The sequence below is a fragment of the Rhinopithecus roxellana genome, chromosome 15, assembly GCF_007565055.1.
Source record: "Rhinopithecus roxellana isolate Shanxi Qingling chromosome 15, ASM756505v1, whole genome shotgun sequence".
Taxonomy (NCBI): Eukaryota; Metazoa; Chordata; class Mammalia; order Primates; family Cercopithecidae; genus Rhinopithecus; species Rhinopithecus roxellana.
The window spans coordinates 26,684,908-26,699,463 of NC_044563.1; the positions used below are offsets into that span (position 1 = coordinate 26,684,908).

The following is a 14,556-nucleotide window of genomic DNA, read 5'->3' on the forward strand; positions in this document are numbered from 1 at the left end:
TCTAAAGAATATAGGAACAGCAGACATAAAGAGAAGCCACTACGTTAGGACTCAGATAGATTGCCTTAGGAAGAACATCCTCTCCCCTATTATCAGAGCTGAGTCATAGACCTTGCTAGAAGGCCATGGCTCATTGGGTCACTGCGAAGTCACTGTAGTGCCATGTTGGTGAAACTCGCTAGAAATGTTTCCTCTGGTGCTGGTAAGAGCAATTCATTGAGAGGTGTTTTTCTGGAGGAACTCTACTACATAACTACCACAGGTGGGGGCAGGGGTGCTACTGCTGATGACCACTGATACTATTGACTGCCATGCACTGCAGGAACCTGTCCAGTAAACATACTGGAACAAGAAAGCAAACCCCTTTCTTCCTATGCTGTCTTTAGATGGGATCAATGGATATCACTTAAGCTAATACTAAATAGTAGAATTCTAAGTAAGGAAAGGGTAAGATAAGGACATTATAAAATACATTCGTATAAAGATAACCCCTAAAACAAAAATCCAAAATTTCCTAAATTCCATAAGTACAAAAAAAAATAAAGAAACATATCACGTAGAGATGAAGTAAATATGAAAAACTCAGGAAATAAAAATGTGACAGATTTGAGACCAAATGTGTAATTTATATTAATAAATGTAAATGGATTTAACCCACCTATTAAAAGAATAAAACATTTAGATTGTATTCAAAGTAAAACCCACTCTGTGCTATATACAGGATACATACATAAAAAAGTGAATCAGAAAGAAAGGTTGCAGTTCTGATACTGGACAAGGTAAAATTCAGGCTAAGATTCATTAAACAAGACAAAGAAGCCACCTGATGCTTAAAGATGACAATGCTTAAAATTCACGACGAAAATGTAATAGTTATAAATAAATCAGTATCAATTACAAAGTACCTGTCTTCATAAAATAGAATTATAGGAAATGCAAATAGATAGATACTAACACACTAATAGAAAGTTAACACACTTCTTTCACAGCAAGACACACCAAGAGGACAAAAAGTAAAAGTATAACCCTCAGCACTTTGGGAGGCCAACGCGGGGATATCTCCTGAGGCCAGGAGTTTGAGATCGAGAACATCCTGGCTAACATGGCGAAACCCAGACTCTACCAAAAATACAAAAAAAAAATAAATAAAAAATAAAAAAAAATTGACCAGGCGTGATGATGCTCAACTGTAATCCCAGCTACTTGAGAGGCTGAGGTAGGAGGATCACTTGAACCCAGGAAGCAGAGTTTGCAGTGAGCCAAGATTGCACCACTGCACTCCAGCCCAAGCAACAGAGCAAGGCTCTGTTTAAAAAAAAAAAAAAAAAAAAAAAAAAAAAGTAAAAATCTTAAAGGCTTTAATGGATAAGGTAGATCATATAAGGTAGATCAAATATATGTATGTTGTCTACATATGTGTTTGTGTGTATGCATATTAAATCTTATATCCTTGCAAATAATCTTCTACCTTGAAATTTAAAAACCTAAACAACTCTTATTTGAAAAAGGAAAACAAACTGAAATTGCACAATTCTAAAACATAGTGATAAAAACATCATGTATCAGAATTTGGACATACAATTAAAGTGCCTTCAGGAAGATTATTTATAGCTTTAAATACTTGACATCAATAAAAATGCAAGGAAGATCATTAAAAATTTTAATTCCTAACTCAAGAAGTTACAAGAATAATTACAAAACAAATACCAAGAAAGAAGAAAAAAAGAAGTTAATGAAATAAAAGATAGCAAAGCAATAAATAAAGTACTGCTCTTTTGGGGAAAAAAATAAATGGAATAGATAAACCATTGTTTAGCATAATATAAAATAAAGTACTGCTCTTTTGGGGAAAAAAATAAATGGAATAGATAAACCATTGTTTAGCATAATATAAAAGGAGTAATCACAGATATACAAAATAAGAAATGACAAAGGAGAAATAACTCTATGCAAATCCATTTGAAAGCTAAAATGGGGAAATACTTTTTGTCCAAATTGACTTCAGTGGCATTATAATGTTTAAACAGATGTGTAGAAAACAAAAATTTTCAAGAAATTACACCCACACCCAAGACCATGTGCGGGTTTGTTCATAGGCGAAGCTACCAAACTTTAAGGATCAGAGAGTTTCAATGCTAACTGACTTGTAGGTCAGTGATATCCAGAACTCTCTGTGGCAGTAGAAATATTTGACGTCTGTGATATTCAGTATGGTCGTCATCAGCCACACATGGCTATTGAATGAGCACTTGAAATGTGGCTACGATGACTAAGGAACTGAATTTTTAACTTATTTAATTGTAATTTTTAAAGTTATAAGATCTTACATGAGTGATGGTTATTGTACTGGGCAGTATAGTGCTAGCTCCTAAAAACATAGGAAAATATCTAAATTCTTTTTATGAACCATATAGAACTTTGAAGCCTAAACCAGATGTTTATTTAATTTCAACTATTATACTGGATAACGGGGGTACATGTGCAGGTTTGTTACATGGTTATATTGCATGATGCTGAGGTTTGGGATATGGCCCCCATAACTCAGATAGTGAGCAATGCCCGATAGGTAGTTTTTCTTTTCTTTAACTTTTATTTTAGATACAAGGGTACATGTGTAGGTTTGTTACAGAGGTAAACTGGTGTCACATAGGTTTGTTGTACAGATTATTTTGCCACCTAAGTACTAAGCCTACTACCCAATAGTTATTTTTCTGTTTGTCTCCCTCTGCCACCCTCCACCCTCAAGTAGACCCCAATGTCGATTCCCTTCTGTATCTATATGTTCTCATTGTTCAGCTCCCACTTATAAGTGAGAACAAGTGATGTTTGTCTGTTCCTGTGTTAGACTGCTAAAAATGAGGGCCTCCAGCTCCATCCATGTTCCTGCAAAGGACATGATCTTGTTCTTTTTATGGGTGTGTAGTATCCCATAGTGTATATGTACCACATTTTACATTTTATTTATCCAGTCTAGCATTGATGAACATTTAATTTGATTCCATGTCTTTGCTATTGTGAGTAGTGCTGCAAAGAACATTCACATGCATGTGCCTTTATAGTAAAATGATTTATATTCTTTTGGGTATATACCCAGTAATGGGATTGCTGGTTTGAATAATTCTGTTTTTAGCTCTTTGAGGAATCACCAAACTGCTTTTCATAGGGGTTGAACTAATTTACACTCCCACCAACAGTGTAGAAGTGTTCGTTTTTCTCCACAACCTTTCCAGCATCTGTTATTTTTTGACATTTTTAATAATAACTATTCTGACTGATGTAAGATGGTGTCTCATTGTGGTTTTGATTTGCATTACTCTAATGATCAGTGGTTTTGAGCTTTTTTTCACATAATTGGTGGCCACATTTATATCTTCTTTTGAAGAGTGTCTGTTCATGTCCTTTGCCCACTTCTTAATGGGGGTGTCTGAATTTTTCTTGTAAAATAGTTTAAGTTCGTTATAGATGCTGGACATTAGATCTCTGTGAGATGCATAGTTTGTAAATATATTCTTCCATTATGTAGGTTGTCTGTTGACTCCCTTAATCATTTCTTTCCCTGCGAAGAAATTTAATTACATCCCATTTGCCAATTTTTTGCTTTCGGTATGATTGCTTTTGGCATCTTCATCATAAAACTTTGCCAGTTCCAATACCATTATACATAATGGTATTGGCAAGGTTGTCTTCCAGGGTTTTTATACTTTTGAGTTTTAAGTTTTTAATCCATCTTGAGTTGATTTTTGTTTATGGTATAAGGAAGGGGTCCAGTTTCAGTTTTCTGCTTATGGCTAGCCAGTTATCGCAGCAACATTTATTGAATAGGGAGTCATTTCCCCATTGTGTGTTTTTGTCAGCTTTTGAAGATCAGATGATTGTAGGTTTGTGCCCTAATTTCAGATTCTCTATGCTGTTCCTTTGGTCCATAAGTCTGTTTTTGTACTGGTACCATGCTATTTTGGTTACTGTAGTCCTGTAGTATAGTTTGAAGTCGGGTATCATGATGCCTCCAGCTTTATTCTTTTTGCTTAGGGTTGCCTTGGCTATTTGGGCTCTTTTTTTGGTTCCATATGAATTTTAAAATCGTTTTTTTCTAATTATGTGAAGAATATCATTGGTAGTTTGATAGAAATAGCACTGAGTCTCTAAATTGCTTTGTGAAGTATGGCCATTTTAATGATAATGATTCTTTCTATCCCTGAGCATGGAATGCTTTTGCATTTGTGTTGTCTCTGATTTTGAACAGTGTTTGGTAATTCTTGATGTAGAGATCTTTCACCTCTCTGATTAGCTGTATTCCTAGGTATTTTTTGTGTGGCTATTGTGAAACGGATTGTGTTCCTTGGCTGGTGTTAGTGTATAGGAATGCTAACGAGTTTTGTATGTTGATTTTGTATCCTGGAGCTTTGCTAAAATTGTTTATCAGCTCTAGGGCTGAGACTATGGAGTTTCCTACATATAGAATCATGTCATCAGCAAACAGGGATAATTTGACTTCCTCTTTTCCTATTTCAATTCCTTTTATTTCTTTCTCTTGCCTGATTTTTTTGGGCCAAGACTTCCAATACTGTGTTGAGTAGAAGTGGTGAGGAGGGCATCCTTGCCTTGTGCTTGTTTTCGAGGGGGAATACTTTCAGCTTTTGCCAATTCAGTATGGTGTTGGCTGTGGGTTTGTCATAGATGGCTATTATTTTGAAGTGTATTTCTTCAGTGCCTAGTTTATTGAGAGTTTTTAACATGAAGGAATATTGAATTCTATTGAAAGCCTTTCTGCATCTATTGAGATAATAAAAAAAAATGTGACTTTTATCTTTAGCTCTGTTTATGTGATGAGTCTTATTTATTGATTTGCAAGTTGAACTAACCTTGAATCCCAGGGATAAAGCCTACTTAATCATGGTAGATTAGCTTTCTGATGTGCTGCTGCATTCAGTTTGCATGGATTTTGTTGAGGATTTTTGCATCAATGTTCATCAAGGATATTGGCCTGAAGTTATCTTTTTTGTTATGCCTCTACCAGATTTTGGTATCAAGATGATGCTGACCTCACAGAATGAGTTAGAGAGGAATCCTTCCTCCTCAATTTTTTGATAGTTTCAGTAGAAATGCTACCAGTTCTTCTTTATCCATCTGGTAGAATGTGGTTGTGAATCCATCTGATTCTGGGTTTTTCTTGGTTGTCAGGTTATTTATTATTGATTCAATTTTGTAGTATTGGTCTGTTCAGGAAATCAGTTGTTCTGTTGATGCACATCTGTTCAGGGAATCAATTTCTTCTTAATTCAGTCTTGGGAGGGTGTGTGTGTCCCCTCTTATTCATCTCTTCTAGGTTTTATAGTTTGTGTGCCTAGAGGTGTTCATTAGTACTCTCTGATGGTTACTTGTATTCCTGTGGAGTCAGTATTTCTGTGCAACATTTCCTTTCTCATTTCTAACTGTGTTTATATGAATCTTGTCTCTTTTCTTCTTTATTATTCTAGCTATTGGCCTATGTAGATCATTATTTTTTTCAAAAAACAAACTCCTGGATTCATTGATCTTTTGAATGGTGTATATCTCGATCTTCAGTTTACCTCTGATTCTGTTTATTTCTTGTCTGCTAGTTTTGGGGTTGGTTTACTCTTACTTCTCTAGTTCTTTTAGTTGTGATGTTAAGTTGTTAATTTGGAATCTTTCTAACTTATTGATGTAGGCATTTAGTGCTATAAATTTCCCTTCTAACACAGCCTTAGCTGTGTCCAAGATACTCTGATATGTTGTATCTTTTTTCTCAATACTTTCAAAGAACTTCTTGATATCTGCCTTCACTTACCTAAAAGTCACTCTGGAAAATGGTTGTTTAATTTTCATGTAATTGAATGGTTTTGAGCAATTTTTTAAGTCTCGATTTTTATTTCTATTTTGCTGTGATCCAAGAGTGTGTTTGGTATCATTCTGGTTCTTATACATTTGCTGAGGGTTGTTATATGGTCAGTTGGGTAGTCAATTTTAAAGTATGTGCCATATAGTGATGAGAAGAATGTATATTCTGTTGTTTTGGGGTGGAGACTTCTGTAAATATCTGTCAGATCCATTTGGTCCAGTGTTGAGTTCAGGTCCTGAATATCTTTTTTAATTTTCTGCCTTGATGATTTAATACTGTCAGTGTAGTATTAAAGTCTCCACTATTATTGTATGGAAATTGAAGTCTCTTTGTAGGTCTCTAAGAACTTGCTTTATGAATCTGGGCACTCTTATTTTGGGTGCATAAATAGTTAGGATATTACCTTGTTGAATTGAATTATTTACCATTATGTAATGCCCTTCTTGGTCTTTTTCGATCCAGATATGAAATTCTTGGTTAAAGATTATTTTTTTCTTTAAGAATGTGAATACAGGCTTCAATCTCTTCTGGCTTGTGTGGTTTCTGCTGAAAGGTTCACTGTTGGCCTGATGGAGCTCCCTTTGCAGGTGACCTGCCCTTTCTCCTTAGCTGCCTTTAACATTCTTTCATTTCAACCTTGGAAAATCTGATGATTATGTTTCTTGGAGATTGTCTTGTGTAGAATCTTCCAGGTGTTCTCAGTATTTCCTGCATTTGACTATTGGTCTTTCTAGCAAGGTTGGGGAGATTTTCATGGACAATACCCTGAAATATGTTTCCAAGTTGTTTGCTTTCTCCTCATCCCTTTTAGGGATGCCAGTGATTCCTAGCTTTGGCCTCTTGACATAATCCCACATTTATCAGAGGTTTTGTTCACTCTTTTTAATTCTTTGTTCTTTACTTTTGTCTGACTGTCTTATTTAAGTCTTCAGGTTCTGACGTCGTTTTCTCAGCTTGGTCTATTCTACTGTTAATACTTGCTGCTGCATTGTGAAATTCTTGTAGTTTCAGCTCTATCAGATCAGTTAGGTTCTTCTTTATACTAGCTATTTCACCTGTCAACTCCTGTATCGTTTTATTGTAATTCTTCGTTTCCTGGATTGGGTTTTCCCATTCTCCTGAATCGTGATGATCTTTGTTCTTGTTCACATTCTAAATTCTATTTCTGTGATTTCAGTCAACTCAACCTGGTTAACAACCCTTGTTGGAGAACTAGTTTGACTGGAGGATGTAAAACACCCTGACCCCTTAAGTTGCTGGAGTTCTTGCATTGGTTCTTTCTCATCTCTGTATGTGGTTGTTCCTTTAACTTCTAGGCTGCCTCTGATTGCAGTGGTCAGGTGGGCGCAGGGAGGTTGTGCTGAAGTCCCAGGTCAGGCAGTCCTGCTCAGTGAGAAGTGAGGATGGGGACCTGCGTCGAGAACAGTCTGACCACTTTTCCATTAGATGGGTGCTCTGTGCCAAGGGACCAGATCAGTCACTATTCCCGTGGATTCTCTAGAACCTGGAGACAGCAAGGGCTAGTGCTGTGAGACAGCAAAGATGGTAACCTGCCCCTCGCGCCAGGAGCTTTGTCCCAGCGAGTTACAAAGCTGCTACTGGCTCAATAGTTCCAGCAGGGGGTGGACCCAGTGAGGAGATACTGGATCAGGGGCCCACATAACCAATAGTCTGGCCATTTTTCCACAGGGCTGCTACAATATGTTTGGGGGTCTGCTCCGGTCTCTAATCATCTCCAATTTCCCATTACCTGAAGGTATTAACAGTGAAGGCTACAAAACAGTAAAGATGGTGGCCTGCCCCTCCCTCTGGCAGCTTCATCCTAGGGAGATATGGACCTGTTGCCAGCCCCAACACACTGGCAGGGGTGGCAGGGGACCTTGGTCAGGAGCTTCCACCCAGTGATGAGGAATAGGATTGGGGACCTGCATATAAAAGCAGTCTGGCCACTTTTTCATAGAGCTGGGTTGGGGGTCCACTTCAGCCTCTTGTTGCCTTGCACTCTACAAAGCTTGAAGGCAACAATGGCTAAGACTGTGAAAGAACAAAGATGGCAGTCCTCCCCTCTCTCTGGAAGTTCTGTCTCAGGGAGCTTTGGAACAGTTGCTGGCTGGAAAACACTGGCAGGGGTGGTTATAGACCTCGATTAGGAGATTCTGCTCAGTGGTGGAAAAAGTCTGGTTGCTTCTTTGTAGAACTGCTGCAGTATTCCACGTGACAGCTCCAGTTCCTAGTCACCTTGGATTCCCCAGAGCCAGAAGGCTTCAACAGCTAAGTCTGCCAAACAGCAAAGATGGCAACCTACCCCTCCCTCTGGGAGCTCTGTCTCAGGGAGGTGTAACACTGCTACCTGTGGCAGGCTGGGGTTCCAAGCCAGTGGGTCTTATCCTGCAAGGTGCTGTGAAAGAGGGGCCTGCAGCCAATCATTGCTCAGCCCCCTGGACTCAGCTCCTTTCCTAGGGGTATGTACAAGGGTCTAATCTCCCACTTTGCTGGAGTTGCAGCCAGTTTTTCCAGGAAGCCTAGGTATCAAAAGCTCCTGGGGCTCCATGTGTACCCAAGTGGCTACTCTGCCGAGACTCCACATAGCTCTGCCTGTCAGAATGAAGGCCCTATTGGAGTGGGTTCACAAGGGAATCTCCTAACCTGAGGGTTGCAAAGATCCGTGAGAGAAGGCTGGGTCCCCAGGGTCATGCACTCACTCACTGCTTCCCTGAGAGTGGGAGGCTCCCCTGGCTCTGTGTCACTCGAGGGTGGGTAGTGAGTTAGTCATCCTGTCTTGATTTTCTCCATTCTCCATTGGTCGACTTGTTTTCTTGATGAATCCCAATGTGTGTACCTGAGTGTTTCAGTTATAGGTGCTGTGTTTATTTCCCCTTCCATTTCTCTCCATGTGTATGGGGCACACTAGCTGCTTCTAATTGGCTGCCTTGGCCAGCCCCTCCATAGGTAGTTTTTCAACCCACATCTTTCTCCACCCCTCTGGTAGTCTGCCGTGTCTATTCTTCCCATGTTTATGTTCATGTATGTTCAGTGCTTAGCTCCCACTTATAAGTGAGAATGTGCATAAGTCTGATTTAAACACATACACACACATAACTCATGTATGAGTATTATTACAAAAATCCTAATAAAATACTGGGAATTAGAATTTAACATATTTAAAACAATTAATCAAGACAAAGTATGTTCTGTTTTTGTTTTCTGGAAATGAAAAGAGGATTTACCTTTAGAAAATCCATTAATGGAACTCAACATAATAAGATAGCTAAGGAATAAAATTACATAAACTGAAAAAAAGCAACACACTACTGAACAAAAAAAAAAACTGGAAAGTGAGTAGCACATTCTTAGCTTGAAAAAAATATTTACACCTCAGTGCTAAACCAGTATTTTACTCACTTGTTTAAAATAATCCAACTGGCTATTTATACTTTCAATACAATGGGAAAGAAACGCGCATTTACAATAGCTAAAAGAGAGCAGGAGCTAACCAATATGCAAAACTTATATAAAGAAAAGTTTAAAACACCTGACCAAAAGCATGAACCATAAAATAATCACAGCATAGATTTTGTCAAAATTAAGGACTTCTGCTTTTTTAGAAGACACTAGTAAGAGAATGAAAATATACGCTACAGACTAAGAGAAAATATTTGCAGGTCACCTAGTGGACAGCAGTATTCCCACCTAAGTGATTATAGATTCAATGGAATCTCTATCAAAATCACAGCTGGTGGCCAGGCGCAGTGGCTCATGCCTGTAATCCCAGAACTTTGGGAAGCTGAAGTAGGTGGGTCACCTGAGGTCAGGAGTTCAAGACCAGCCTGGCCAACATGGTGAAGCCCTGTCTCTACTAAAAATGAAAAAAAAAAAAAAAAAAAAAAAAAAAAAAAACATAGCTGGGTGTGGTGGCAGGCACCTAGAATCCCAGCTACGCAGGAGGCTGAGGCAGGAGAATGGCTTGAACCCAAGGGGCAGAAATTGCAGTGAGCCAAGACTGCGCCACTGCACTCCAGGCTGAGGAACAAGAGCAAATGTCCGTCTCAAAAAAAAAAAAAAAAAAAAAAAATCAAGCTGCCTTTTTTTTGTATAAATTGACAAGTTGATCCTTAAATTTATATAGAAATACAAAAGAATAAGAATAGCCAAAGCAATCTTGGAAAGAGAGAACAAAAGTAAAGAACTCACATTTTCTGATTTTAAAACTTACTACAAAGCTACAATACTAAAGACATTGTGGTTTTGGCATAGGAGTAGACATATAGAATGGTGGGTTAGAATTGAGAGTTCAGAAATGAACCCATAAATTTATGGATAATTGATTGTAGACAAGGGTGCCAAGACAAGTCAATGGCATTTTCAACAACTTGTACAGGAACAACTGGATATCCACATGGAAAAGAATAAAGTTGCAGCCCACCTCCACACCATGTACAAAATTAGCTATAAGTGGATTATAACCTAAATGTGAGAACTAAAAGTATAAAACTCTTAGAGAAAAACAGGAGTAAATCTTCATCACCTTGAATTAGATAACGGTTTCATAGATACAGCACCTAAAGCACAAACAACTAAAGAAAAAAATAGATAAATTGAATTTCATCAAAATTAAAAGCATTGTGTTTCCAAGAACACAATCATGAAAATGCAAAGACAACTCATACAGAGGGAGAAAATAGGCAAATGCATGGAGGCAAGAAATTAGGTTAGTAGAGGGCGGAGCAAGATGGCCGAATAGGAACAGCTCCAGTCTCCAACTCCCAGCGCGAGCGACACAGAAGACCGGTGATTTCTGCATTTTCAACTGAGGTACTGGGGTCATCTCACTGGGGAGTGCCGGACAATCGGTGCTGGTCAGCTGCTGCAGCCCGACCAGCCAGAGCTGAAGCAGGGCGAGGCATTGCCTCACCTGGGAAGTGCAAGGGGGAAGGGAATCCCTTTTTCTAGCAAGGGGAACTGAGACACACAACACCTGGAAAATCGGGTAATTCCCACCACAATACTGCACTTTAAGCAAACGGGCACACCAGGAGATTATACCCACACCTGGCTGGGAGGGTCCCACGGCCACGGAGGCTCCCTCATTGCTAGCACAGCAGTCTGCCATCTAACCAAAACGGTAGCAGCGAGGCTGGGGGAGGGGTGCCCGCCATTGCTGAGGCTTAAGTAGGTGAACAAAGCCGCTGGGAAGCTCGAACTGGGTGGAGCTCACAGCAGCTCAAGGAAACCTGCCTGTCTCTGTAGACGCCACCTCTGGGGACAGGGCACAGCTAAACAACAGGGGAAGCAGCAGAGGCCTGTGCAGACGCGAACGACTCTGTCTGACAGCTTTGAAGAGAGCAGTGGATCTCCCAACATGGAGGTTGAGATCTGAGAATGGACAGACTGCCTGCTCAAGTGGGTCCCTGACCCCTGAGTAGCCTAACTGGGAGACATCCCCCACTAGGGGCAGTCTGACACCCCACACCTCACAGGGTGGAGTACACCCCTGAGAGGAAGCTTCCAAAGTAAGAATCAGACAGGTACACTCGCTGTTCAGCAATATTCTATCTTCTGCAACCTCTGCTGCTGATACCCAGGCAAACAGGGTCTGGAGTGGACCTCAAGCAATCTCCAACAGACCTACAGCTGAGGGTCCTGACTATTAGAAGGAAAACTATCAAAGAGGAAGAACACATATACCAAAACCCCATCAGTACGTCACCATCATCAAAGACCAGAGGCAGATAAAACCACAAAGATGGGGAAGAAGCAGGGCAGAAAAGCTGGAAATTCAAAAAATAAGAGCGCATCTCCCCCTGCAAAGGAGCGCAGCTCATCGCCAGCAATGGATCAAAGCTGGTCAGAGAATGACTTTGACGAGATGAGAGAAGAAGGCTTCAGTCCATCAAACTTCTCAGAGCTAAAGGAGGGATTACGTACCCAGCGCAAAGAAACTAAAAATCTTGAAAAAAGAGTGGAACAATTGACAGCTAGAATAATTAATGCAGAGAAGGTCATAAACGAAATGACAGACATGAAAACCATGACACGAGAAATACGTGACAAATCCACAAACCTCAGTAACCGACTCGATCAACTGGAAGAAAGAGTATCAGCGATTGAGGATCAAATGAATGAAATGAAGCGAGAAGAGAAACCAAAAGAAAAAAGAAGAAAAAGAAATGAACAAAGCCTGCAAGAAGTATGGGATTCTGTAAAAAGACCAAATCTATGTCTGATTGGAGTGCCTGAAAGTGAGGGGGAAAATGGAACCAAGCTGGAAAACACTCTTCAGGATATCATCCAGGAGAACTTCCCCAACCTAGTAGGGCAGGCCAACATTCAAATTCAGGAAATACAGAGAACCCCATAAAGATACTCCTCCAGAAGAGCAACTCCAAGACACATAATTGCCAGATTCACCAAAGTTGACATGAAGACTTGGAACCAAGCCAAATGTCCATCAATGACAGACTGGATTAAGAAAATGTGGCACATATACACCATGGAATACTATGCAGCCATAAAAAAGGATGAGTTTGCGTCCTTTGTAGGGACATGGATGCAGCTGGAAACCATCATTCTCAGCAAACTATCACAAGAACAGAAAACCAAACACTGCATGTTCTCACTCATAGGTGGGAACTGAACAATGAGATCACTTGGACGCGGGAAGGGGAACATCACACACTGGGGCCTATTATCGGGAGGGGGGAGGGGGGAGGGATTGCTATTGGGAGTTATACCTGATATAAATGATGAATTGATGGGTGCTGACGAGTTGATGGGTGCAGCACACCAACATGGCACAAGTATACATATGCAACAAACCTGCACGTTATGCACATGTACCCTAGAACTTAAAGTATAATAATAAAAAAAAAAAAATTAGGTTAGTAGTTTCCAGAGACTGAGCTAAAGAGGGAATGGGAATTGGCTGTTAATAGGTATGATGTTTCTTTTTGGAGCATTTAAAGCCACATAGAGTGATGTTTACACAACTCTGCATATACTAAAAACAGCTAAATTGTATACTTAAAGGAGTCAATTTTATGGTATATGAGTTATATCTCAATAAAAGCTTTTAAAGATGTTTAAATTAAAAATGTCTGGGATAGATGTGCATGTACTGAGATGGAAAAAACACCTAAGATATATCATATAATGTGACAAACTATAATTTCTTTTTTTTTTTTTTTTTTTTTTTGAGATGGAGTCTCACTGTGTCGCCCAGGCTGGAGTGCAGTGGCGTAATCTCGGCTCACTGCAAGCTCCACCTCCCAGGTTCACGCCATTCTCCTGCTTCAGCCTCCCGAGCAGCTGGGACTACAGGCACCCGCCATGACGTCCAGCTAGTTTTTTGTATTTTTTAGTAGAGACAGGGTTTCACCATGTTAGCCAGGTTGGTCTCGATCTCCTGACCTAGTGATTCCCCCGCCTCAGCCTCCCACAGTGCTGGGATTACAGGCGTGAGCCACCACGCCCGGTCTATAATTTCATTTCTGTAAGAAAACTGTTTTTATAGTTAAACATATTTGAATACATAGACAAAGACCAATAAACTTATAACATTCGTTTCATTTAGAGAAGAGACTGGAATTTAAGAATCAGGTAAAACTAACTTTACTTTTTAAATCTGTTTACTTCTATAATTTAAAACCTTTTAAAATGACAATATTTTATGTAATTTGCTTATGTAAAATACATAAATATCCTCAAAGTGAGTAAATAAAGGCACCAACCACAAAGCCTGACATGTAATAGGCACCCACAATAAAAAGTCCCTTTGCCTTAATGTAATGTGAAGTCCAAATACAACACTAGGTGGGGGATGTTTCATGGTTTTATTCACATTATGCAGACAGCATGCAGAGCCAACTTCTAAAGACAGGTGTCAATAAGAAACTTTTTAGGGAGTTATCTACAATCAAGCAGCTTCGTACAATTTACCATAGTCTGTTTTCACATTGATAATGTATTTCTTTATAAATTATCCAGTCTCAGGTAATAACAAACTACCTGAGACTGGATAATTTGTAAAGAAAATGTTTTATTTGGCTCATGTGTCATTATAGAGCTTGCATTCTAGGGAGGTATACAGAAATAAAACAAAATATATAATATGAATGACAGTGGGTGTTAAGCAGAAAATAAGCAAAAGAGTAGTGTTAAAAGCTAACTTCTTTTTGAATGATGGGAAATAACCTGGAAGTGGTAAAGGAAAATGATAGTAATAAAGAAGACTAGAAGAATAGTTTAATGACAGGAATTTGAATACCAATTTTTAGAGAGGAAGCATGAAGAATGACTGAGACAGGCAATTAGGTACAAGAAGGATTTCTACTCCACCTCAAGTAAAGTTGATATGAGGTTGTGGAAGAGAAAAGAGCCTCCACTGTAGGCGGCTGCAAGAGAAGCAGTGTCACTGGGGGGATATGGGGCAGTGCCAGGTTTGGGCGAAATTATGGAGGGAAATGGGTGATCCACAGAAAAATCTAAGGAGGATATTAAGTGGATTTTCTGATGTTTTATGTGAGTTCCCAAGGGACATAGTGAAAGAGTCTGGGTGGGAGATGTTAGAAATAACAGTGTCCAGAGACATTGGGGTTTAGAGTGCCAAGGGAGAGGAATGACCTGGGATTGACATTATGGGATGAAGAGGAATAGAGATGGGGAAGAGGAGCCATTCTTTCCTGGATCACACAGTATAG

The 14,556-nt window shown here is 39.5% G+C and overlaps 1 protein-coding gene across 2 annotated transcripts in view; it reads left to right on the forward strand.

Moving 5' to 3' along the window:
• ANO3 (anoctamin 3) overlaps nt 1-14,556 on the forward strand; it is a 474,780-nt gene that overhangs the window by 230,593 nt on the left and 229,631 nt on the right. The window lies entirely within an intron of this gene.